At 39.2% G+C, this 27,500-nt stretch overlaps 1 protein-coding gene across 3 annotated transcripts in view; it reads left to right on the top strand.

The window, feature by feature from the left end:
* LNX2 (ligand of numb-protein X 2) overlaps nt 1-27,500 on the top strand; it is a 76,446-nt gene that overhangs the window by 3,456 nt on the left and 45,490 nt on the right. The window contains exon 1 of one of the 3 annotated variants that reach the window (XM_077973637.1): nt 1-27,500. This exon is cut by the window's left edge and continues 3,456 nt beyond it. The gene's annotated coding sequence lies outside the window, so the exon portion shown is untranslated. 3 annotated transcript variants of the gene reach the window in all.

Genomic DNA, 27,500 nt, shown 5'->3' with positions numbered 1-27,500 from the left:
TAATAAGTTATTTTGTTTGGTTGGATTCAGTAAAGGTGGCTATTTTGTGTATTAGCCTTCTGAGAAGTTATTAAGAAGAATTTTTTGACCAGCTGCAGTGGCTCACGCTTGTAATTCTAGCACTTTGGGAGGCCGAGGTGGGCGGATCACGGGCGGATCACGAGGTCAGGAGTTCGAGACCAGCCTGGCCAATACAGTGAAACCCCGTCTCTACTAAAAATACAAAAATTAGCTGGGCGTGGTGGCAGGTGCCTGTAATTCCAGCTAGTCAGGAGGCTGAGGCGGGAGAAATCGCTTGAACCCAGGAGCTGGAGGTTGCAGTAAGCCGAGATCGTGCCACTGTGTTCCAGCCTGGGTGACAGAGCTAGACTCTGTCTCAAAAAAAAAAAAAAAGGAATTTTTTAACAAGCAAGTGCTCATGACGTTACAATAATAAATTGTCCTCTAGTTGGTATGCTTTTAAAAAAGCAGGTGTTATAGGTTCTATCCTTTAGAATGTATGCTTCCTAGAGCTGGGATCCTATCTATTTTGCTAACTGCAGAATCCCTAAGTACTTAAGCAAATATTAATGTATTGTAAACCAAAAATAAAATTCTAAGCTCCCCCTTCTCCCCAGCCATCTGAATGGACTTCCTCCTCAGCCAGGGGTCTTTTAAAATTTAACCTGAGAGACAGTTTCAGGCCATGATTGGGAAGTGGGGTTCGGACATGACTTGTTATGCCTTTCTGACGTTAACATTAACATAGACTTTAAGTCCGGTAAGAAATATTTTACTACAGCCTATTGAAGCCTACTACCTGAAGGCTTCCTCTGAAAGTAAGAACTTGGGTCTCCACAATCCTTTGTCTTAACCCAGACATTCCTTTCTGTTGATCTCAGGGCTTTAGACAAACTCAACCAATTGTCAACCAGAAAATAATTTAAATTTACCTATAGCTTGGAATGCCACTCCCCCCAACTCCCCCCACCCCATCCCCACGCCCTGCAATTGTCCCACCTTTCTGGACCAAACCAATGTATTTCTTAAAATTTTTTGATTGACATCTCCTGCCTCCCTAAAATGTGTAAAACCAAGCTGCACCCCCACCACCTGGGGCACGTGTTCTTAGGACCTCCTGAGATCTGTGTCACGGGCCATGGTCACTCATATTTGGCTCAGAATAAATCTCTTCAAATATGTTACAGAGTGTGACTCTTTTTGTTGACAGCATGTGTTAATGAACAAATTGGATACAAATTGGCTTTGATCTGGCTTGGCTCACAGACTTCTCCAAATCTTTGAAACAGTCATTGGTCAGAGGAAAAGCGAAAGAGAATTGATCCGGTGAGGAAGCTTGAAGTGTTTCATGTTCTTATGGGAAGATACAGGAACTGTAACATTGATGGCTTATGATTAAACTATTTTATAGAGATACAGCTGTGTTCAGAAGTAAACTGACAATAGCCACGTCATAAATTTGTCCTCTCTTGGTTATTTGTAAAACACCAGGGCAGAGCCTCTGAAGTCTTGATGAAGATAGCTGGAAAGATAGGAACAGAAGTGTTGTGAAGGATAGGATGCAAGCATAGCTTATATATTTAATCTTTCCAGCCTGGAGATTGAGGAATGATAAATTTGACAGTCACTTTCCCTCAGTGGAGAAATTATGCAGGGAAAAATTATTTTTTCTTAAAAAATAGGCTGAGCAGGAGAAATGAGGAATAGAAAATAGGCAATAGACAAGTAACATTCTATAAAACAATTATTGTGTGTCCACTTTAAAAGCATACCACCTTCATATGTAAAACAAATGAGGGTTTACTTTTTTTTTTCTTGAAAAGTAATCTTAGAATTATTTTAAATAACAGATTGCTCTAAAGTATGTAATAGGGGCCAGTGTAAAAAGTGTTGATAGCCAAGTTTCGAGGGCCTATATCTTATGTAAAATAAGATGTGTTTGGCTATAGTAAAGCTTCTGTGATGTTGTGAAATATATGTTTGGTCTTTATCCCTGTTTTCTGGCATACAACTCTCAAATTCCTTGGAATCTGCAAAGTGCTAAGTGTCTTTGTATGCTGATGTGTTGACTAAATGGCTGGCAGCCCCTAGGTAGCTTCAAGATGGGCCCTGGTCACTGGAAAGACTGGAGTAGAGGGTTAGGACTGTCAGCCCCACCACCAACCTCCAGGGAGGGCAGAGGAGCTGAAGGGGAAGCTGATCACCAATGGCCAATGATTTTCACCAGCCATACCTATGTTATGAAGTCTTCATAAAAGGCCCAAGAGGACAGGGTTCAGAGAGCTTCTGGATAGCTGATCACGCGGAGGTTCCCGGAGGGTAACACGCCCCGGGAGGGCATGGATGCTCCGCACCCCTTCCCATACCTCGCCCTGGGTATCTCATCTGTATCCTTCGTAATATCTTTTGTAATAAACTGGTAACCTAAGTAAGTGTATCCTTGAGTTCTGTGAACTGCTCTAGCAAGTCAATTAAACCCAAAGAGGGGTTATGGGAACCCCAAATTGAGGCCAGTCAGAATTTCCTGAGGCCTGCACTTGCGACTGGTGTCTGGTGGAGAGGGGAGCAGTCTTGGAGACGGAGCCCTCAGCTTTGAGATCTGAGGCTATCTCCAGGTAGATAGTGTCAGAACTGAATTGAATTAGAGGACACCCCACTGGTGTCCACTGCTTTGTGTATCAGGTGTGGGGGAAAACCCACATTTGGACATAGAAGTATTTTGTATTGATGACTATTGTGTTGAATAAGAGAACATAAAAAACACTTTTGAGTGTGTTTTTATTTCCTCTCAGTTTCCAAGGCTCTGTTTGGCTATTAGTTTGTTTTAGAGATAAAAAGTAAGGTAAGTCTGGAAAATATTTATACCTGCCACCCCCTTCCCTATTGGGATTTCGGCTGTTAATCTTAAAGACTTAATTGTTTGTGAGAACCCTTATCATTTAGACCAATAAATAATTACTGAACACATAAATTGGAGACCTTTACTTAAATCTTATTTCAGTATTGTGGCTTTTTCTTCTGTAGCTGCCCAGTGGGTTCTTCCTGCCTACTGCCTGGATAGAGCCAATTTATCAAGGTGGGGGCATTGCAATAAAGAGTTTTTGCACACATAGATCTTGCTAAACAGAAGACTGGAATTTTATTATTACCCAAATCAGCCTACCTGAGCATTTGGGGGCTATTTTCAAAGGTAGTCTAGGGGAAGGGGTGGGGGTGGCTAGTCAGTGGGTGCTTGCTGCTGATTGGTTGGGGGCACAATCATAGCGGTGTGGGAAATGGTCCTCTTATGCTCTGAGTGGCTTCTGGGTGAGGCCACCGGAGTGGTCAGTGGGTCCAACCAAAAAACCTGAACAGATATCTCAAAAGGCCAATCTTAGGTTCTCCAGTAGTGACGTTATCTGCAGGAGTAATTGGGAATGTTGCATATCCTGTGACCTCTGGAATAGTGGCTGGCAGTTGTTTATGTCTACACCTTAGCTGAATTCAGGTTCCTCAGTTGCCTAGTTTGGTGGTCCCTCATTAGCTTTACAAAGGCGGTTGAATTTTGGGGACGGGCTGTTACCATTTAAACTATAAACGAAATGTCTCCCAAAATTAGCTTGGTTTTAGCCCAGGAATAATTAAGGGCAGCTTGAAAGCTAAAGGCAAGAGGAGAATTGGCTAAGATCTCCCCACTGCTATAGTTTTTTCACTGATATAATTTTTGCAAAGGCAGTTTTACTTCTATGTGATTTTTAACATTTGAACTTTGACTTTCAGTTTAGTTGTATTTAACAAGTACCTAAGAAGTGCTGAGCTTGGATGGCACATAAAAGATTGTCTCTGCCCTTGTAGAATTTAAATTCTTAAAAGACATTTTCATTCGAGGAGTTAATCATTTGTAGCCGAGTGACCTTTGCTTCCACTGTTTTTTTGTTTTTTGTTTTTTGTTTTTTGTTTTTTGTTTTTGAGACAGAGTCTCGCTCTATCACCCAGGCTGGAGTGCAGTGGCGCAATCTCAGCTCACGGCAACCTCCACCTCCCAGGTTCAAGCGATTCTCCTGCCTCAGCCTCCTGAGTAGCTGGGATTACAAGAACCTGCCACCACACCCGGATAATTTTTGTATTTTTAGTAGAGATGGTGTTTCATCATGTTGGCCTGGTGTCGAACTCTTTACCTCAGGTGATTTGCCCATCTCAGCCTCCCAGAGTGCTGGGATTACAGGCATGAGCCACCACGCCCAGCCTGCTTCCAATGTATCTTAACATTCATTTGGCACCTTGTCATTTCCCTAAACTTTCCATGTTAGAAAGCTTAAACTTACATATCCTGTAGTTGGACCTCAGTCTCTTCTCCTGTCTTTCCAGCTCTCTCAATACCCACACTTTCTATTAGAGTGCCCCCTCCCCCTCACAGCAACAGTGTGCCAGTCCTTCTGTTCCACCTTACCCTCCCCTCCCTGCTGCAGGGACACCTTTTGGCCTTGCAGAGCGTCTCTATCCAGTTAGGAAGCCCATGGTTAAACACCTGGAATATACTTCCCACTGGCACCTTTGCCTCCCTTGAACTTGTCTTTTGTGCTGTACCTGCCAGATAACGCCCCTGTTCAGATTAACTCTGCTTCTGTCTCCACATTGCTTTGGTATCACCCATTAAATGGCTGGTCCTCAATGCAGGGAAATGCCCCTCAACCCCCTGCCCCCATACCCCTCAGTCAATTTGTAAATGTTTAGTCCCTACTGAGTGCTCTGACACTGAGCTAAGAAAGCTGTGGTATCCTCATGGAGTTTACAATCTAGAGGCAATTCAAGATAATATTCTGGATATATTGGGTTAAATAAAATACTAAAAATAATTCGACCAGGCATGGTGACTCACTTTGGGAGGCCAAGGCAACAGAATCACTCAAGCCTAGGATTTTGAGCCTAGCCTGGGCAACATGGCAAAACCTGTCTCTACAAAAAATTAACCAGGTGTGGTAGCATGTGCCTGTGACCCCAGCTACTGGGGAGGCTAAGGTGGGAGGATCACCTGAGCCCAGGAGGTTGTGGCTGCAGTGAGCTGTGATTGTGCCACTGTACTCCAGCCTGGGCAACAAGAGAGAGGCCCTGTCTCAAAATAGTAATTCATTCACTTGTTTCTTTTTATTTTTTAAACGTAGCTACTGGCACATCTGAAATGACACATGTGGCTCACGTGATCTTTCTGTTGGATGGTGCTGGCACAGGGTGTTGTCTGGGTTATGAGAAGGGGAACTGCCGTAGTCTCTGCCGAGTGGGGTATCACTGAAGACTTCCCGAGGAAGTTGTCCTTAAACAGATAACTGGCTGAGTGGGTATTACACAGGTAAACCCTCAGAGGAGGCAGTCAGCGATGGATGGCACTTTGAGGGAGGGGGAGGAGGTGGATGAGAGCGAGCTGGGACCGTGGCAGGGGCTGAGGCCAGGGAGGTAGGCCATGGCCTGATCATATGGGTCTTGTTAACCCCAATGAGGGTTTTGTTCTTCATCGCTCATGATTTATTCCGAAATCTCATCATTACAAACGCTTTTATCCAACTCCACCTCTTCTATATAGTCTGCAGATAATCTGTTTTATTTCATGGAGGAAATGAGATGATCTGTGATTTCTCTAGAATTTTTCTGTCTCTCCCTTTCCAAATGTTACCTACTTAAGTCTCAGATCTGTTTTTCCACATGTGCTTGTTATCTCTTCAAGTCTCCTTCAGGTGTGGCTTCATCAGTTAGCTCCCTTCTTTTCTATGTTTAATCTCTTTCTCCCTGCTTTCTTTTTTACACCAACCTACAAATATGCCCCAATCTTTAACCTTATAAAACAAACACAGTCCCATTGACCCCACATTCCCCTCTAATTATTGTTCTTAAAGCGTAACATTTTTTAAATTCAATATTTTAAAGCAGTATGTTCAAAATATATTATGTCATCAATATAAAATTATTAATGTGATTTGACATTCTGTTTTCCCATATTAAGTACTGAAATCTGGTGAAATGGTTTGCACTTAACAGTATATCTCAGTTTGGATGCTGAATTTTCAGTGGTTGAAGTAAAAGAAATTCTACCAAAATAATGAATATTTAACAGAATAATATTTTACGTTGCTTCAGCTTTTTCTCTTTATTGTGGCAAACACATAAAATTTACTATCTTAACTATTTTTAAGTGTACACTGTTAAATATATTCACATTACAGTGCAACAGATCTCCAAAACTTTTTCATCTTATGAAACTGAAGCTCTGTACCCATTAAACAAGTTCCCATTTCCTCCTCTCCCCAGCCCCTGGTAACCACTCTTCCACTTTCTAGAATTTGAGTACTTTAGATACCACATGTAAATGAAATCATACAGTATATGTCTTTTTTTGTGTGACTTGCTTATTTCATGCAGGATGATCTCAGGGTTCATCCATGTTGTAGCATGTGACAGAATTTCCTTGGGCATAGTGCTGCCATAAGCATGAGTGTACAGATGTCTCTTTGAGACCCTGCTTTGAAATCTTTTGGATGTATACCCAGAAGTGGGATTATTAGATTATATGGTAGTCGAACTTTTTGAGGAACCTCCTACTGTTTTTCATTTCATTGCGGTTGCACTGTTTTACAATCTCACCATCAGTGCAAAAGGATTCCAGTTTCTGTACATGCTCGATGTTCTCACCAACACTTGCGCTTTTCTAATAGTAGCCATATTAATGGGTATGAGGTGATATCTCGTGGTTTCGATTTGCGTTTTTCTGGGATTAGTGATGTTGAACTTCTTATGTGCTCGTTGGCCATTTCTGTATCATTTTTGGAGAAATGTCAGTTCACGTTCTTGACCCATTTTTTTATTCTTACTGTTGTTGAGATGTAGGAGTTCCTCACATATTCTGGATATTAACCCCTTATCGGATATGATTTGCAAATATTTTCTCCTTTTCATTCTGTTGATGTGTCCTTTGATGTGCAAAAGTTTTTAATTTTAATGTAGTCCCATTTGTCTATTTTTGCCTGTGCTTTTAGTGTCGTATCCAAGAAATCCTTGCCAAATCCAGTGTCATGAAGCTTTTCCCATATGTTTTCTTCTAGGAGTTTTATAGTTTCAAGTTTTATATTTAGGTTTTTAGTCCATTTGGAGGTAATTTTGTATATGGTGTGAGATAAGGTTCCAAACAAAATATTCTGTATGTATTGCTGAGACCCTGCTTATAGCAAAGAGAGGGAAAGGTCTGAAATATATGGAATAATTTTAAATTGGGGGATTTATGTCAGTTATTGGGCTAGAATACAGTTCTCAGCTTCATCGTATATTCTAGTGTGAATTTCTCTGTTGTTTTTATTTCTTATAGTTGCAAGATACCAATTTGGAAACAGTCGGTAGTCTGGGTTTAGCTGAAGCTGAAATATAAAATTGGTGGGGAGGGCCGGGCGCGGTGGCTCACGCCTGTAATCCCAGCACTTTGGGAGGCCGAGGCGGGCGGATCACGAGGTCAGGAGATCCAGACCATCCAGGCGAACACGGTGAAACCCCGTCTCTACTGAAAATACAAAAAAAATTAGCCGGGCGTGGTGGCGGGCGCCTGTAGTCCCAGCTTCTAGGGAGGCTGAGGCAGGAGAATGGCGTGAACCCGGGAGGCGGAGCTTGCAGTGAGTGGAGATCGCGCCACTGCATTCCAGCCGGGGAGACAGAGCAAGACTCTGTCTCAAAAAAAACAAAACAAAACAAAACAAAAAATTGGTGGGGAGAGGCCAGGTATCGCGGTGCATGTTGTTGTGTCCTGTGCCTCTGCGACTAAATATGTCAAGCATTTGATCAGTAGTAGCTGTGCATGACCTTTTAAGACCGCTCTGTGAAGGCTATTTAATAGATTTCAAAAGTGTCTCTAGCAATTAGTTCCCACCTGAAATATTTATTAATCTCGTGAATTTCTCAATTTTAGGCTTTGTGCTTTTATTGTAGATGAGATGTATTAATTGATACTTCAATAGACTAGTTTCAGATTTTGCTAAAAATAGACATAATTCTATTTTGGGACACTGACCTATTCTTTTTCCAAGTATATGTAGTACATTTGTTAGCACATTTGAATTTCTCTTCTATGTTTAATGGAGTATAATAACATTAAGAAACCATTCAGGATTTATTTTGAGAGTCTGGATTTTTTTCAATGGTATAGTACCTATTTTTTGAAAGGATTAAAAACTTAATGAATCCATTTTGCAGAATGTAGAAGGATGGCAAAATCTTGAGTACTCTTATTAAACATCAGTCAACTTTCAACTAATTTATGTTGTATTAACTTTTTTTTCCTATAAAAATATTACCTGTAACACAGTTGCTCTGCATGATTTTAGTCTTTCTAAATGTGATAGTGACTATATTTTCTCTTTCTACAGTTTGGGTTCACCTGAAAGTTGGTGCTGGAGGAAAGCAAACCATTATGTAGTTCTTAAGTTGTTTGTTTATAATATAACATTCTTTGTCTTCAAAAAGAATCACTCTGGGCCAGGCGTGGTGGCTCACGCCTGTAATCCCTGCGCTTTGGGAGGCCAAGGCGGGCAGATCACCTGAGGCCAGGAGCTTGAGACCAGCCTGGCCAACATATAATGAAACTCTGTCTCTACTAGAAAATACAAAAACTAGTTGGGCATGGTGATGCATGCCTGTAGTTCCAGCTACTTGGGAAGCTGAGGCAGGAGAACTGCTTAAATCCGGGAGGCAGAGATTGCAGTGAGCCAAGATCGTGCCATTCTACTCCAGCCTGGGCGACAGAGTGAGACTCTGTCTCTTAAGTAAAAAATAAAAATCGCTCTGTTGGTTATTTGAACCTTTTGAAAAGAAAATGGTTCTGTTAATAAAAAACAGGCCAGCCGCAGTGGCTCATGCCTGTAATCCCAGAACTTTGGGAGGCTGAGGCAGGTGGATTACATGAGGCCAGGAGTTCAAGACCAGCCTGATCAAAATGGCAAAACTCCGGTACAAAAATTAGCTGGGCGTGGTGGTACACACCTGTAGTGCCAGCAAGTCTGGAGGCTGAGGCAGGAGAATCGCTTGAACCTGGGAGGCAGAGGTTGCAGTAAGCCAAGATTTTACCACTGCACTCCAGCCTGGGTGACAGAGCAAGACTTTGTCCCCCAACCAAAAAAAAAAAAACTCAAACATCAGTTGACTGATGTTTAATAAGAGTACTCAATCTTATTACACTAGGATTTATGGAAGGATATCTTTCTGGACAGTAAAGCTTAATATTCTTAAAAGTAATATTTTAAATTTAATTTAAAAATTAGCAATATCTCAATTTTAAAGAATGTTTTTCTGTTTGGTTACTCTTGGGGATTAAGCAGCACATCTGTTTGATTTACCTTATTGCATACATTATGAACTACATGAAGATATAAGGGATACATGTGATTTTGTTTTTTAAAATCACACTGTATATTTTTTAAATTAATACATGCTTAATGTAGAAAATGCAGGAAATCATAAACTATGCATAGAGAATAAACATTACGAATTCCACCAGTTATAATTCTTTTAAAATACTTTTTTCAACAAATATTTGAATGCCTATTCTGTGTTGTCTACCATTCTAGATGTTTGGGATAGAAAAGTGAATTATAGAAGTTCTTGTTCTCAGAAATCTAGTCTAGTTAGATTATAATTTCAGTACAATTACTCTATTTTGATAATGTATTTAGATGATAAAAGCTTAGAGTCTTGTGACAAGGCAGAATAAAAATTTATTAGAAGTTATGAGTAAAGAGTAATTTCAAGTAAACACAAATTTTAGCCTTTTCATGACTGCAGGTCCTAAGATAACTGAATACATATATGTCTTCCTTTCCCACTGGGTGTTTATCGAATGCCTGTTATGTGCCTGGCACTGTTCTACATGGTAAGACTATAGCAATGAGCAAGACAGGTGGGATCTCTATTCTCATGGAGTTTACGTGCTGTGGGGCAGGAAGAGAAACAACAGTAAATAGTTAAGCAATTAATAGAAAGGATAATGACGAATGCTAGGAGGAAAATCAGATGATGTGATTAGATCTCAATGGTCTGTTATGCTGGTTACTAGAATCTACAGCTGGTCTCCAGGTTTCCTTTTAGCTATTTGTCTCTTCACCAGGGAAATTGAACTAATAATGCCCAAAGGAATCAAACAGTGTCATCTTTGCTTCCTGCCCTTTTGTACCCTCTCCTGGAGGTTTCCCAGTCAGTGAAATGGTTAAATAGCGAAAACTGGAAATAACTAAGAGTCAAAACAAGGCATATAGAAAATTATTTCTCAGATAATTTGGACTTTCAGAAAGCTGGGAGTTTGTTGAGTTTTTACAAACTTGAGTTTGTACCTGTCAGTATTTCAAAAGTACTTTGTTTGTATGTTCTGAATTAAGAAAAACAAAACACTACCAGTTATTAGGAATCTGAAAAAGAGTAAATCATTCTGTCAATCTTTGTGGAATTTGCAGTTTTATTTTGAAGTTTTTCACGCCTGCTTTAAAAACTGTCATCTATGTTACCTTATAAAGAACTCTTGGTTTGTAACCGAGCTTATTAGACAGTCTTTAAAATTTATGTGTAAGACTTTAGTGCCCTGCTTTCTTTGGTACATAAGAACTTGAAGTGTGACCCATGACTCATCAGTTGACGTTGGGGTGCGTTTTTAGAAACTAGGAATGCCATAGTAGATTTCCTTTAGCAGTAGAGGAAGTAAATACAAGAAAACACAAATTTGTCTGTTTCTGTGCTGGTGTGATTACAGCTGAATGTTAAACTGATTCTTAGAAATGTGTTACAACACTGGACATTTCAGTAAGCTTGAATTGAATATGTGTAAACAATGTGTCTTGCAAAAAGATTCTTAAATGTAGCAATAACTTATATTTCTCCCATTTTTATGATAGGAAATAACTTTGCAGATAAGTATACTTAATATTTAGGTTTATGTTTTACTTATTTACTTTTGAAACAGAAATGAAGCAGTAAAGAAAAAGCATTGTCTTGGGCATGCAACTTCATTTTTAGTGCTCCATAAAATTGTTCTTATTTTTGATGTAAAGATCTTGTTTCTGTACTTTGCTTTTTAATCATGTATATAAGAACCAGTCTTGACTGCTTTCTAATTGCTACTTTATTTCTTTTTGTGCATGTTCCCTTGCTCCTGCCATAAATATACTTCCATACACATGAAAGTGTATGTGTTCAGATAGATACTTCATGAAAAACAAGCCTGAGCTGAGCTCTTCACCCCAACTACCTGGTTCACCTAGAGTTGACTGCTATTAGTTTTTTTGTATATCCTTCTAGGCATGTTTTATGTATATAAACTCATGTGTGTATGTATATATTAATACATAGCTATTTAAAAACTCATACTGTTCTGTACCTTGATTTAAAATAGTGCAAAATTTGTTTTACTTTGCTAATTTTTTTTTGAAATTTAACTTGATCACCTTTTGTTTGCTGATCCCACCTTAATTAACGTAACCTTAAGGAAAACAGAGGTTTTCTTTGTTGGATATGATTATGGACAAAATGATTATTTGAGCCTTTGTTTTGAGCTTTCCTTCCCCCCCCCCCCCCCCGCTATAAATCATGACTCTGTTGCTTAATCCTTTTTCAAGGCAATGCTGAACACAATAAAAATTATTCTGGGCATCTTCATGATAACTTAAAATAGGATATTTACTAGGTGGCTTTGATCTAGCAAATATAGCACAACCATGGAATAAAACATAATTGGTACACTAATTCTGCTAAAAAGCTTGATTATTGGGGAATTTTGTAGTACAAGTTGTGCTTAATTTAAAATTATTTGTTTAACATATCTGTTTGCTAATTGGAAATGTCTTTGTGCATTTTTTCATCAAGTCTGCAGATCGTCCCTTTACAATTTTAATATTTGTAGTGGACACTCTTAGAATAGCTTTCGTTTTGAGGATTGTCAGGTGCATCCATTTTGTTCTTCTTAAAAGGGGGTGTGGGAAAGGTGGTCTTTTCCTTGAGTTCAATTAGAATATGATGTTAGATCTAGAGGGGAAAAAAGGTAAATTGTTTTCAGTAATTTATGAGTATCGCCCTAGAAAGTTTTAATATTTTCAGTGTTACATTGCTTTTCTTTCTGTGAAATATAAGTGGACAGAATTGTGCAACTGCCAATATTAATCATTGTAGTAACTGCCATTTGCGTGACTGCTCTGTGGCTTATCTCTGAGCTAGGAACTTTAAGTTTCATTCAGCAGTTAATTGTCATAGTAACCCTGTAAGGTCGATATTTTGCATTTAAGGACTGGAGCTCAGAAAGTTTCAGAGGTAATATACAATTTGGACAAGATAATATGGTTACCTGTGATTGGAAACCAGACTTCTTTGATCTAAAAGCTGTCTTACTCTTTACTGTACTAGGGTTATATGAAAAGTTAAAGTTTTGATGGAATCATAATTGTTTTCTTTCTTCATGCTGAGGACTTTAAAGATCGTTTTAGTTTATGCCACATAACTGGCCAATGAAGAGATAGGTTCCAAGAGTAAATGGCCACAGTCATGTTCTTGGACTCATAATGAGATGATTTTTCGATGGAAACTCAGTGGAATTGTTTTGTTTTAATGGCAGTTGAATGATTTTATAGAAACCCTGGTTTCAGTTTTAAAGGCTGAAAGGGAAAAGCCTGTTTGTTGCTTGCATTATCTATCTGTGTCCACCCGTCCGTCTGTTAGCCTGTCTGCCATTCATCTCTCTATTAAACCTAGAGAAAGGAGTAGTTACATTCTTTATATACTGCTTCAACTTCTTCAGTGTTTAATTTTGGTTAGTGGTCTTCAAGCTTATCTGGTGAAATGTTTGGAAGGGTAAGGGGGTTAAAGAGTAATTGGTTCTTTGTTGTAGAGACTGGACCCGGAAAAAGCATATAATTACCCTGACTTCTGTAATGGACTATTCAGCAAGAACTCTGATTTTATCAAACCCTTCTTGTAATCCTTATCTAGTGAGATATTTACCTACGTGGTTCTGTGTATTCATTTTGTTTGTCGTTTTCTTCAGAAAAGGTCTGTTTTTCCCCCATTAAATCAGTAGGTGAGCACCAAAAGACAGGGCAAGAAAAAAAATTAAGTAGAAATAACTTAATAATAATGCAATTCCATAGGACATGGCAGTTTAGGGGCAAGCATAAGAAAAGGGGTTGCAACAAAAAAAGACTAACATCTTTGTTTCAACTCTTTGAGCCGTAGATTGATTTCTTTCTTTTTTAAGTTTAATTTGTGGAATAGTAGAATTTTTTACTTTTTATATTATAAAATAATTAAATGGTAGAACATTTGGTAATAGATATTCATAGAAAATCTGGAAAAACAGATAAGAGGAAGAAAAAAGTGTGTAATCTCTTCTACCATATATCTCCATAGTTTGCTCTTGCTCCTATTTCTACTTGTTGGGCATGCGTCTGATCTACAGTGAAACTTACGGTGGATGAAATTCGTGATGCTCTTTGGAGTGTCAAAGGACTTCCACTAAATCCCTCCTTATTCTTATTCTTTGCCCTCTGTTTCTTTGATCACCCATAGGGTGCTCTATAGCTGAGGAGCCATTTGCACGGAGTGCACTGCTGACTCTGCCCAGTGTGTGGATCTGTTGGCCATGCTTGCTCTCCTCATCTGAGAGGGTGCCATAGTATAGCATGGAAAAAGTATGGTTCATTTTATACTGTGAATTTTTTTTTTTTTTAACATATTTTCTTTTCTTTTTTTTTTTTTTTTTTTTTTGAGACGGAGTCTCGCTTTGTCACCGAGGCTGGACTGCAGTGGTGCGATCTCGGCTCACTGCAAGCTCTGCCTTTGGGGTTCACGCCATTCTCCTGCCTTAGCCTCCCGAGTAGCTGGGACTACAGGCGCCCGCCACCATGCCCAGTTAATTTTTTGTATTTTTAGTAGAGACGGGGTTTCACCGTGTTAGGCAGGATGGTCTTGATCTCCTGACCTCGTAATCCGCCGGCCTCGGCCTCCCAAAGTGCTGGAATTACAGGTGTGAGCCACCGCGCCCGGCCTTTTTTAAGGAAGGAAAACGTTTCAGAAAAACAGCAAAACAAATTGGTGCATTGCAGAGTGGTATGAATAAGATAGGTATGTGTTAAAATGGCAGTTGGACGTCTCCTTTTTGGTAGAATACATAATAGTCATTTTTTTCCCACCAATTTGAAGTTTGTCATTGTAAGGTGCAATGACATTAAGGTAGTCAGAAAGCGTTTCTTAAAATTTTGTGCCCCGTTGTTGACATTTGTGTAGAAGAAAAGTCAACAATAACTGTGTACGGATTGTCTGCCCCTTGACAGGTAAGAGACTGCATAAAAAATGGGATCTGACCATGAAACTGTTTATCTTTTCAGGCACCGCTAGTGACTTCCCTAGGTGGCTGTTGTTACTATTTCTTTGTCATCAGTAGATATCTGTTTACTGATTTGGACTGTCACCTACTGAGTTCTATAATGGCATCGATTACATAAGCATACTGTATTGAAAAATATAACATATCCAAGAGTGATTTGCCTGTTTCTAGGACAGTTGTGTTGCTTTTACAAGCTAATTCAGAATGTGCAATTGTACCAAGGTGTGTTTTTGTTTTTATTTTAAGGAGTGGCATCAGATGATATTCTTGGTCCCCCAGAACTTAATTAAAGGGCATAGTTCCAAGATGGAATTATGTTAGAAAAGGTGACTAAATCTTTTAGTCTAGCAAATGGGAATTAGTTTTTAAAGGAAGACATTGACAGCGTTCTTTTTTAACAAATATCTTTCAATTTATATTATTGATCTAAATTGTAGGTTAAGTGAGCCATAAATTGTTGGTGTTATTAAGCAGTGAAAGATAAACAGAAAGAAAAGTTAGTGTTTTGATACCAGTTTCTAAGCAACAGTGCTAACATTTGACAGCGTAATGATTTCATGAGACACTGAATGAAAGTGTAGTTTAAATCATGTGACTTCTTGAAAGTAGAAAAAAGTTTAAAGTTATATATAAAATTTATATTATAATTTCTGTTAATATTGCCTTATATCTTATGTACCTCAATTATTTTTGTGCTGTATCTTACAAATAGATTCAACTCAAAAGTAATTAAAATATTAATTGATCACACATAACACAATGGCTGAAATTAAAAAGACAGCATCAAATGTTGACAAAGGATATGGAGCAACCAAAGCTTATACATTCTTGTTAGGGAAGTCAAATGGTACAACCACTTTGGAAAAGGTATGGTGGTTACTTACAAAACTAAGCATCTACTTTCCCTGGGACTCAACCCTTCTACTCTTAGGTATTTACCCAAGAGAAATGAAAACGTATGTTCATAGAAGTTCTTGTTGATAATCACCAGGAACTGGAAACAGCACAGTTGTCCTTCAATAAGAGACACGGTACAGTGAGATACTGCCAAGCAGTGGAAAGAAACAGACTACTGATATATACCACAGCGTAGGTAAATCTCAAAAACATGCTGAGTAAGAGAAGCTGTATGCAAAAGAGTACATACTCTATGTTCCCATTTAGGTGATACTCTAGAATAGTCAAAACTAATCTATGATGGAAAGAACATCAGACCAGGGGTTGGCTCTAGAGATAATGGGGGTTGAGATTGGCTGGGAAGGGCATAAAAAAACCTGGAGTGATTATTCTATTCTCTTAATAGGGATTTGGGTTCCATAGTTGTATGTATTTATCAAAAGCTTAATTAATATAGACTTAAGATTTGCACATTTTACTTGGTGTGGTGGTACATGCCTATAGTCCCAGCTACTTGGGAGGCTGAGGTAGGATGATTGCTTGAGTCCTCAGCAACATGGCGAAATGCAGTCTTTAAAAAAAAAAAAAAAAAGTTTTGCACACTTTTTTTGTGTGTTTAAATTCTACCTCAAAAGCCAAATGTAAACAAATAGGGAACTTCAGTTGATATGCATTCTGTCATATTTAGAAGTGTGCTGACTTCTGCATTTACTTTGAAGATCATGAAGTGACAAAACAGGGAAAGATGAGGAGATATGTGACAAAGCACATATAGTTAAATCTTAATGGTAGACTTGTAAAATATAAGTGTTTACCCTGAAAATGTTGAACTTTTCAGTGTGTTTGAAAATGTTCATAGTAAATTGTTGGGAAGGTCAGGTGCAATGGTTCAACACGCCTATAATCCTAGCTACTCGGGAAGCTGAGGTGGGAGGATCGCTTGAGCCCAGGAGTTCAAGACTACAGTGAGCTGTGATTATAGCACTACACTCCACCCTACATTACAGAACTGAGACCCTGTCTCTAAAAATAAAAATTCTTTAAATATTTTGGGAAAATGTTAATAATAGAACTTTTCATTGTCCTTGCATGATATATTATTTTACAGACTTTATTTTGTTCCACTTTGCTTCAATGATATTTATGAGCTTGTGGCTGAGAATTTTTGAGAACTTAACTATACTGTCAATTACACCAAATCATAGCCTTATTTGAGGAGTTAGAATGTAGAGAAGTATCGGCCGGGCGCGGTGGCTCAAGCCTGTAATCCCAGCACTTTGGGAGGCCGAGACGGGCGGATCACTAGGTCAGGAGATCGAGACCATCCTGGCGAACACGGTGAAACCCCGTCTCTACTAAAAAATACAAAAAAAAAACTAGCCGGGCGAGGCGGCGGGCGCCTGTAGTCCCAGCTACTCGGGAGGCTGAGGCAGGAGAATGGCGTAAACCCGGAGGGCGGAGCTTGCATTGAGCTGAGATCCGGCCACTGCACTCCAGCCCGGGCGACAGAGCCAGACTCTGTCTCAAAAAAAAAAAAAGAATGTAGAGAAGTATCATTCTAGTTTATTAACGCGGTTGTCTTTCTTTGGGGCTGTCGTCAGTTTACTCAGCAATGTCTGCAGACAGAGTGATATAAATCATGTGGCTTCTGTGGAATTGCATCACATGTTGCTTATATAATGCCTTTCTTGTTTTTTCTTTAATGACGGGGAAGAGGGAGGGAACAGTAAGACTTTCTTAATTTCAGGTACTGCTGAATGTGGACTTTGGAATTAGATGAACCAGAGTTTGAATCCCATTCCAATCACTGATAGCCTAGTTGTTTTTAATCCGTTGGATCCCCATTTTTCTCATCTATAAACTGGTAATGGTGATGTTAACTACTTCATAGGGTTTGTTGGAAAGATTAAATGAAATACTGCTTGTAAAGCAATTAGTATAGTGTCCAGCATGTAGTAATAGTGAATAAATTGAGCTGTGAAGGAATCAATCACTGGAAATGGACTTTATAAGACTCTTCCAGATTGTTTGAGTATCAACTGAAGCAGTCAAGTAATATGCTTAAAGGAAGATAAGCCATACATCAGGCTTATCAGTGTTAAGCCACTTTATTTAGTCTGTGTGATTCTGGGGAGGTGACTTGAGGCCTTGTTGCAGAAGTGACCCAGGTCTGGCCCATTAAAGCATCACATGTCCCTGGCTACCGTGATTGGTTCAGCATAGCCGATGACCAAGCCAGCCATTAGAAATAGGAAGATGTAATTCTGGGGCATTTGTTGGCAATATTGTGGAAGCAGAACATGGGGTCTAGCACTGTGCCCCTAAAACTGCTGGGAACTAGCTGCCACATGAAGCCTGAGAATGAACCCAATCTAGAGGAAGCAGGGTTGGCAGAGAGCCCCGAGTCAGTCACACCTATCTTATTTTTTACTTAAGCCACTTTCAGTCGGGTTTTCCATCATTTGCAGCTGAAAGAATTCTACACACAGTTGCTCACCCAGTATCTTATATATTAATGCTTCCTACTGATGTCTTACTAATTCTACAGTTATGTTTCTGTACCATATATGTTTTGCTTGTATAGTGGTTAGATTTTATATTCTTTGAGGAAACGACTTAACTCCTGATATGCATGCTTTTCATCCCCATTGGAATATCTGTACCCATGTTGTCCAAAACAAGACACTAGCCTTTTGTTGACATTGGGTTTGAAATGTGGCTAGTCCCAACTGAAATGTGATGTGAGTGTAAAATGTACACTGGATTTCAGAAACCTAATATGACCAAAGAATGGGATCATTTTGTGTCATTGGCTGGGAAATGTCTTTGTAGTAGACTAAGCTCTGTGAGCTCTCCAAAGTAACCCTATCCTCCGATGCAGTGCCTGGCATGCAGCAGATAACCAACGCATATTTGTTGAATGAGTCATGAATTTTCTGGTACATAGCTGATGTGCCTGTTATGTGCCATGCTGGTTAACTGAGAGGGGAAAACAAGATAAAGTGGTTTTAAAAAATGTATTATTCTTTACTCTTAGGTTTTCTTCATCTAGGCTGTTTCCATGGAAACAGCAACCAAAAGATTTTCAGGATTGGCGTAATACTCTCTGCGTGATATTTGCTGCCATTGTTAGCCAAGACCCACGAGTTTAAATATTTAGATGTATGTTTCTTAAGTTTGAGATCCAAAGTGTAAAAGTTTGATGTGAGAGAAAGTTGCTGAATATTTGCCTTTTTGGGGTGCCTTTGAAATTCTTCCCTTCCATTAAAATAATCTGGAGGAAAGTAAAAGAGTTGCTAAAGTACAGGTGCTCTTCTGTTCTTACAAAATACCTTTGTTGTTGCTTGTTTTTTACTTTACATTGTCTATCCCTAACTTACTTCCTAATTACAGCTTTGTAAATATGGATCGCTAATTGACCTTTACCTGGTTAGAACATACGTATATTTTCTGTAACATAAGTGAATTTCTTTTGCTAGAATCATAAGTTCAGATTGCAATGAGGATGCTAGTAGATAAAGATAAAGGCAGTTATATCCCAAATTATTCAGATCACCTAGAGCCGTTGGCAAGAAAAACCAAGTGGGATTCCAGATCTTGAGGCACTAATTTACAAAGTGGTGGTCAGTCGCCTTAGAAGACAGTGTTGTCCCAATGAGTAAACAAAGGCACCTTTTGATTTCTGTATCTTAAAGCCCTAGGAGAAAAGCTTCAAGCTTGGTTAAAACATTTCTGTATAGACCCTTTTATATACAAAGGTTGCATTCAAAGCACTGTACAAATTTTGTGTCCCATGACAAATATAAGTGAATGTTTTCCAAGCAACTTTGAGAGAGACTGATGGGCAACTCAGAATTTGAGATGCTATTCAGTTTTATGTTCATTCAAATTGATTTTGATATCTGAACACAGAAGCATATAATTATTTGAATTTTATGGATATAAAAAGTAGTGTCAATTTTGAAGCCTCCATTTTATAACAGTAAAAATTAAAAATGAAAATACAAAATTGTGGCAAATTTTTTGTGCAACTAAGAAATGAGGTCCATCTAGCATTTTGGCCCCCATGTAGATAGCAATATATGTTTTCTTCTGGAAAGTTAACAATAGAGCGTAACTTTCCCTTGGATCTGTCATACACTTGTTTATGTAAACATATGTATGTGTATATGTACATGTATGTGTATGTATGTACTGTATATGTATAGGTATGTATATATTTCGGTCTGTGTGGCCTGCTCATATTTACTATACTTTAAGTACTAGGTACAGTATATGCTTTAAAATTATAGCTCTGGAATCAGACTGCCTGATTTGAATCATGTTTCCATCCCTTACTAGCTTTAGGTCTTGGGCCTTACTCTCAGTTTCCTCATCTGAAAAGTGGGGAGGAATGTGAGAATAGTATCCAACTCAGGGTTATCTTGAGGATTAAATCTGTTAATTCTCCATCTCAGTTGATACTGTGCCTGGTATCAAGTAAGTTCTAAATAAATGTTAGCTATTATAATTCCATCTCCAAATCTATTCCCTTTATATGTCAAAATTGACCCCGTGAGTTAATCCCTGTTTAATTTAGACTGTGTATCATTTTGTGACTTCGGTCTCATCCCCTTTTGTTTAATAAAAATCCTAATATTCTGTCCTTGTCCTGTGTTCTTGTTTTTTCACTTCTAATTTTAGTGGCCTAGGTCTCAACCTTTTTCTAGCTGCACTGTTTTTCTTTAGGTAATTGGACTTTGATGTTTCAGCCAGATGTGGGCTGTAGGTGTTGATCATGTCTTTTTTTTTTTTAAACAGTGCTGAGACCCTTACCCGCTCCTGCCCCTAAGTGATGTGCTGGAATGAGCTGGAAGAAGCTTTGTAGATTGTTTAGCACAGTGCCCCAGTTTTTCAAAGCAGAAGGTTAGGGCCTGAGGCTGCAGCTCCTGCTGATGATGGACATTTGTTATAAATTGAAAGACATTTTATTTCTCAACAGTACAGTTTATAGAGTAAAATAGTAAATGGATTATTAAATTTTGGCTTTTGGAGATACCGGGAAATTCTTATATTTATGAGAAACTACTTTTGAATTGTAGGGAATATAGGTATATTTTGATGGGAAATATGAAGAAAGTTCCCTTATAATTCTCTTTTCTTTGATATGCCTATGCTGGTTATGGTATGCTAACACCTTTTCTTACCCTCTTGCTTCTTTCTCTCTCTTAAAACTTATATACTAAAATGTTGCTCAAAACCATTCCTCCTTGACTGTTCATAGTGATTACCTTAGTTCAGGCTCTCATTACCAGTCATCTTGGTCATTGCAGTAACTTTCTGTTTTATCCCCCTTCATTATTGCCATAACTCTGCTGCCAGAGTTGCCTACCCAGACACATGGATCTAGTCACATTATTTCTTTTTTTTTTTTTTTTTTTTTTGAGACGGAGTCTCCCTCTGCTGCCCAGGCTGGAGTGCAATGGCCGGATCTCAGCTCACTGCAAGCTCCGCCTCCCGGGTTCACGCCATTCTCCTGCCTCAGCCTCCCGAGTAGTTGGGACTACAGGCGCCCGCCACCTCGCCCGGCTAATTTTTTGTATTTTTAGTAGAGACGGGGTTTCACCGTGTTAGCCAGGATGGTCTCCATCTCCTGACCTCGTGATCTGCCCGTCTCGGCCTCCCAAAGTGCTGGGATTACAGGCTTGAGTCACCGCACCCGGCCGTCACATCATTTCTTAACTCATTCGCATTCTCTTAACCCCTCGCATTCTCTCTGTACCTAGTCCAGTCCTCAGACCCTCTTTTCTGTCCATCCACCGCCTTGCACGCATATACCCACATAGAGTGCATCAGCTATTCCTGAAATACCAATTTTTAAAGCTGTTGTTCCTTGTTCCCCATAACTGCCCATTGAGAGTCCTCCTGTTGTTTCTGAGCCAGTGTACTTCTCCCAAGAAACTTTTCCAAATTATTGCAATAGAAATTACTCTTTTCCCCATACTTGCATAACACTTTGCTTCTTTTATTCCACTTGACCCAGATATTCTTATATTGGATGTCTGCCTCTCCTATATGTCATAGCGGGACTTATAAACTACTGTGTTTCTCAAAGTATTGGCCTGTTTGAGTGCCATTTTTATTGTGAAATTAGGAAGATAGATTTCAATGAAGTTGGCCATCCACAAAAGGACAGATTGATTTCTGATAAGCATAGGCGTTAGAGGTTTTTCTCTCTAGTAGTAATCTAATGATAAAGAAGTTTATGATTGAGACTAGAGAAAACAGGGAGGCTAACATAAGCCTTGTTTTGTTTTGTTTTTTTTGTTTTTGTTTTTTTGAGGGGAAAATGCCTACTTAGTGAAAGGCAACCTTCAGAGAAGCACTTTCTGTTAGACACTTATGCAGGTGGGTTAAAGTTTACGTAGAGACACCTAACTGTATGTTGTGACATTGGGGGTAAACTGAGAAAGCCTCTTTGTTAAGTTAGCTCTATTCAATTATATTTCCTTGGCAACGTCTTAAAGAGTCATTCCTTTTGTGTTTAACTTTGTCTTGTTGTGTACAAATGTCCTTAGACAAAGGTATATTTTCATAAATCATATGCAGATCACTTGATTGAGATTTTCTTACAGATTTTGTGAAAGATTTTGTTTGGAAAACGTGGGTAAGAGTAAAGAACGTAATATTGAAACAGACGAAGGGAAGAATGAAGAAAAAGAGATAAAAAGTTAAGAAAATAAAATTTGTGAAATGGAATTGGTCTAGGGTTGGCCATATGTGTATGTTTAACATACACCTCCATGGGATCCTTTCCTGTTCACCATCTTTTCTGTTATAATTTGTTTTAGAAATAATGGTGATTTGGCTTTGTTAAAAACAAAGTTCATAATGATAAATAACGAATCTGTAAACAATTATAATTTAATACTGTATATTTGTTTACATCTCACTCAACTGTGAATGGTGCCATGTACAGTTTTGTGTGTATACATTTTGATGGATTTTTAACTTTTTATAATTTGTGTATGTCTTATGGTAGTAAATGACAAAATGTGCATATATTTTATGCATTTCTTGACATACCTTTTTCTTAATTTTTTCAATATCTCTAGGCTATATTGTTCGTCTGTGAGTTTTTTCAAATTGTCACAAATCTCCAAATAATTTTCTAATAAATTCATTGAAAAAAATCCACATATGTGTGAACCCATGCAGTTCAAGCCTGTGTTATTCAAAAGTCAGCTGTACATGCAAAAGATGGTTGAGCACCATAGATACTTGTGTTTAATACCCTGCACTGAGGCCACCTACTTGTTCCTTTTCTGAGCCTCAGTGTTGGCTTCCTCTTAGCATATGGTTCCTAATAAGTTTGAGTATCTGAATACTCAGCCTACAGCAGATTAGCAGCAACAACTCTAAGTATGTTGTTGGGGGGCAGGGAGAAAAGAGGATGAAGTAGCAAGTGGCAGATACCATTAGGGGAGGTGGCAGAGAAACTAAAAAGTGGAAGATACTATCCAGGTATGAGAGACAGACTAACAAACATTGGAAACAGAGAGACTTGAATGGTTTAAATGAATGGTTTGAAGTGACAGCTGGCTAGAACACAGGGTTTCCGGGTTTACGGGTGGACATAGAGACAGATATGATAGAATCTTAGTTATTTGTTAAGAGATCACCTTTTGTGATGAGGAAGTGAAACTAGAGGCAATTAGAAGATAATTGGGAAGCAACAGGAACCTGAATTAGAGCAGAGGTAGTGGGAATAAGAATTCTAAAGACAAAATTGGTAGGATTGGTAAGGCAGGTAAAAGTTGAGGACTCATTTGTTCATTCATATTCCCTTTCCTCAGGTTTATTATTAACCACATACTCATGTCAGGCATGGGGGTATAGAGATGAATAACTAAGACTTGGTTTCTGTCTTTTAACAGCCGTTCAGTCTGTAGGGAAGACACATGCAAACAAGTGATTGCAAACCACTGCAGTGAGGTGCATGGTAACTGTGATAAGTGTCGGTGGAAGGGACATAGTGAGAGCTTGTGTTGGGTGGATTGGGAAGAGCTTCACAGCAGAGTGTTCGCCTGAGCTGGCCAGTAAATGGGTGGGGGTTCTGCAGGAAACGCCCTGGGTTCCAAGGTGGGAAAGGACATTCCAGGCAGGGAAGAGGATGCTGTGGTCAGGAAGTTGTAAATAATTTGGTGTGGCCAAAGCACAAACGTGTAGAATTGTGTCAGAAAGTGAAACTAGAGTTGGATCTGGGAAGGTTGATTGCAAGGTTGAAGAATTTGGCTTTAATTTTGTAGAAGCAGTTGGGGACTCCAGAAGAGTATTTAGGCAGGGAAAATAGTATCATTGCTTTTTGGATACTAGTGTGACGGAAGGTAGGGCAGAAAAAAGACTGGAAAACCTTTTGAGTTTGCTAAAAGAGTAGATGCAACAAATAACTGAGAGTGGTGGTGGGAATGGAAGAAAGGGGAGGCCACGTTCTGGAGGTGGAATCAAGGGGAACTTGGTGCCTAGGTACGGAAAATGAGGCAGGGAGTGAGAAAGAGAAACGGGGGATACTTTGGTTCTAGTTGTGGGACACTGGGAATATAGACGTGCCGTGAGGAAGCAGATCATTTAGAGGGAAATAAAGACCCAGTTTTTGAACACAAGTGTGAGGCAGATATACTTTAACAACTGGGAGAAAAATAAAGTTAGATCTATTCTCATACTGCATACTAACCAGAATAAAGTGATAATAAAATTTTTTTTATTATACGAATGAACTATACAAATGAAGAAAATAGCGGCAAATCTTTATCTCATCATTATGAAGAAGAGGATAAGAGTGGTGGAAGAACTCTCAAAGGGGAAAATGGGTAGATTCAATTACATGAAAACTGACAGCGTCTTTATGCTGGTAGACAACTAAAAGGCAAACAGGAGGCTTGGGAGAGGTGATTGTGATAATGTGATAAAGGGTTGCTGTCTTAATATATTGAGTTCAAATCAATTGATAAAAACAGTACAATTCAATAAGAAAAAACGGGCTAAGGTTATAAACAGACACTTCACAAGATAACTAAGGATAATAATCATATGTTTAATTTAGCTGGACTAAAAAAGATACAAATTAAAATAACAATGAAATATTTTCAACTATAAAATTTATAAATATTAAAAGAAAATTAGGCTTCGAACAATTTTGAAAAAGTTAGCATATTTATACATTGCTAGTGGGAATTCAAATTTTGTTCACCATTTTGGAGGGCAGTTTTGTAATGTAAATCAGAAGACTTCTTTTCACTTTGGCCCAACAATTTGACTTTTTTCGGGTTTGTCTAAAGGAAATAATTGGACAGCTGTTACAAAAGAGTTATAGATAGGATGAGAACCAGAACAAGAATGGTATAATTTCAGCCAGCAGGCTGGGCGTGTAATCCCAGCACTTTGGGAGGTGGAGGTGGGCAGATCACTTGAGGTCAGGAGTTTGAAACCAGCCTGACCAACAAGGTGAAACCTTGTTCCTACTTAAAAAAAAAAAAAAAACAGGCGTGGTGGCAGGCGCCTATAATCTCAGCTACTCAGGAGGCTGAGACAAGAGAATCGTTTGAACCCAGGAGGCGGAGGTTACGGTGAGCCAAGATTGCACCATTGCATTCCAGCCTGGGCAACAAGAGTGAAACGTCATCTCAAAAAAAAAAAAGTTTCAGACAGCAGAGAGTTTCAAGTAGAGAGATGTCAGTGATACTGAAGAGAGATAAAGTAGTGTGCGGGTCTGAGATGAGCCATTAGGTTTAGCAGTTAGACATTCATAACCACAGTGAAACCAGTCTCAGTGGCTGATGGAGGTAGAAGCCCTTTTAGGTAAGTAGTTGACAACTGCAGCATGATATTTTTCAAAACTATTGGAAGTGAAATGGAGATCAGGGAAAGGGTAACCATTGTAGAAGAATGGTGTGTTTTTATTTTTAAAGTTGATAAGACATGAATGTTTTTGTACACGATGGGGAGAAAGTTAGAGATTGAAGGAAGATGAGATAAATGACAAAGGCTTCCAAAGGGATGAGCCCAGGTGGAGGAGAAACTAGCTTTTGGAAAGGAGAGGGAGAGATATGACAAAAGAAGAAAGGAATTAAGGATGTAGATAGATGCAAATCATAAACCTGTAAACATGGGGGTGAAAAATGTTTTGTTAATGGGGTGGAATGCTGTCACCTCTGATTGTCTCACTTCCTACCAAAATACAAGATTTCCCCTTTTCATATAGCATATTTTCTCAAAAGAATTGTCTATACTCTTAACTCCTCCCTTCCAATTCTCACTTGAACTCATTCCAGTGTCTCCACCAAAACTATTAAGGTCACCAGTGAATTCATGCTTCTAAATCCAGTGCTTAATTCTGAGTCCTAATCTTATTTTACTTGCTTACGGGATTTGACGCAGTTGATTATTTCTTCCTCCTTGGAACACTGTATCTCTCTCTCCATACAATACTCTCCTAATTTTCTTCCAGTCACAGTGACCACTCCTCTCTGCCTGGTCCTCTTCATCCCCCAGAAAGGTGCCAAGGCAGAGTCCTGAATCAGCCCTTCTCTTTGCTGCTTACACTCATCCACACTCTTTTAGGGATCTTCTTCAATCTGATGACTTTTCATACCCTCTTTACACCAGCGTCTCCTAATTTATATCATCTTCCCAGTCCTCGTCTTTGTACTGGACTTGTGTGTGCAACTGTCTATTCAGTGTCTCTTAGAAATCTAACAGGCAGTCCAAATTTTACATATTTCGACTTAAGCATACCCGTTGAACCTGCTCTCTTACAAACTTGTGCATTTTAGTTATGCTAACCCCATCTTTTCAGTTGCTCAGATCAAAAATCTTGGTGTCAGCATTCTCAGCAAACTATCACAAGAACAGAAAACCAAACACCTCATGTTTTCACTCATAAGTGGGAATTGAAAAATGAGAACACTTGGACACAGGAAGGGGAACATCACACACCAGGGCCTGTTGTGGGGTTGGGGGACAGGGGAGGGGTAGCATTAGGAGATACACATAATGTAAATGATGAGTTAATGGGTGCAGCACACCAACATGGCACAAGTATACATATATAACAAAGCTGCACGTTGTACACATGTACCCTGGAACTTAAAGTATAATAATAATAATAAAAAAAATCTTGGTGTCACCCTTGACTTCTCCCCCTTCCATCAGCCCATGAACACATTTTATTAATCAGCAAACCGTATTGGTTCTACCTTCAGAATATATCCAAAATTGAGTAATTTCTCACTATCTCGACTATGTTCATCATCTACCACCATCTGTGGCTCAGAATATTTCAGTAGGCTTTTAATTGCTCCTGCCTTTGACCCCTTCAGATTATTTTCAGCATAGCAGCCAATGATCTGTTAAAATCTGACTCAGAGTAAAAACCAAAGTTTTTAAGGCCCTACAAGATTTAGTAAGCCCAGTTACCATTCTGATGTCTTGTCTTCTCTGAGCTTTCTTCATTTTATCTGTGCTCGCCGCCTTACTGTTCATTGAACACACAAGGGACATTCTCGCCTCAGGGCCATTGTACCTATCGTTTCATTTGCCTGTAACAAACATTTTTACACCAGATACCTGCATGGCTTCCTAGTTACACTTCTTTTTGGTTTTAAATTCAAATGCCACCTTCTGAGTGAGTTCTTCCTTGATCATGCTGTTGAAAATAGCTGTCCCTTGACTTCCCTACCTTGCTTTCTTTTGCTCTGTAAAACTTTTCAGCATCTAAAATACTGCATTTCATTTCTTCTTGTATATTGTCTATCCTCCACACTTCACCCTCTCCCCCATCCCACCCACATGTTAACTTCACAAGGGCAGGGATTTTTGTCTGTCCAGTGAACACTGTGGCTCCTCTCATACCTGTCATCCTTCGACTTTCATGTATTATGTGACACTTGTGAATTTGGGGCATTATCGAATAATTACAAATTATCTCAACTCGGCCAGGTGCGGTGGCTCACACCTATAATCTCAGCACTTTGGGAGGCCGAGGAGGGCGGGTCACGAGGTCAGGAGATGGAAACCATCCTGGCTAACACGGTGAAACCTTGTCTCTACTAAAAATACAGAAAAAATTAGCCGGGCGTTGTGGCGGGCGCCTGTAGTCCCAGCTACTCAGGAAGCTGAGGCAGGAGAATGGCGTGAACCCGGGAGGCAGAGCTTGCAGTGAGCCAAGATCGCACCACTGGACTCCAGCCTGGGCCACAGA

The sequence above is a fragment of the Macaca mulatta genome, chromosome 17 (assembly GCF_049350105.2).
Source record: "Macaca mulatta isolate MMU2019108-1 chromosome 17, T2T-MMU8v2.0, whole genome shotgun sequence".
Classification (NCBI taxonomy): domain Eukaryota; kingdom Metazoa; phylum Chordata; class Mammalia; order Primates; family Cercopithecidae; genus Macaca; species Macaca mulatta.
This window is presented reverse-complemented; position numbering and strand designations above follow the sequence as displayed.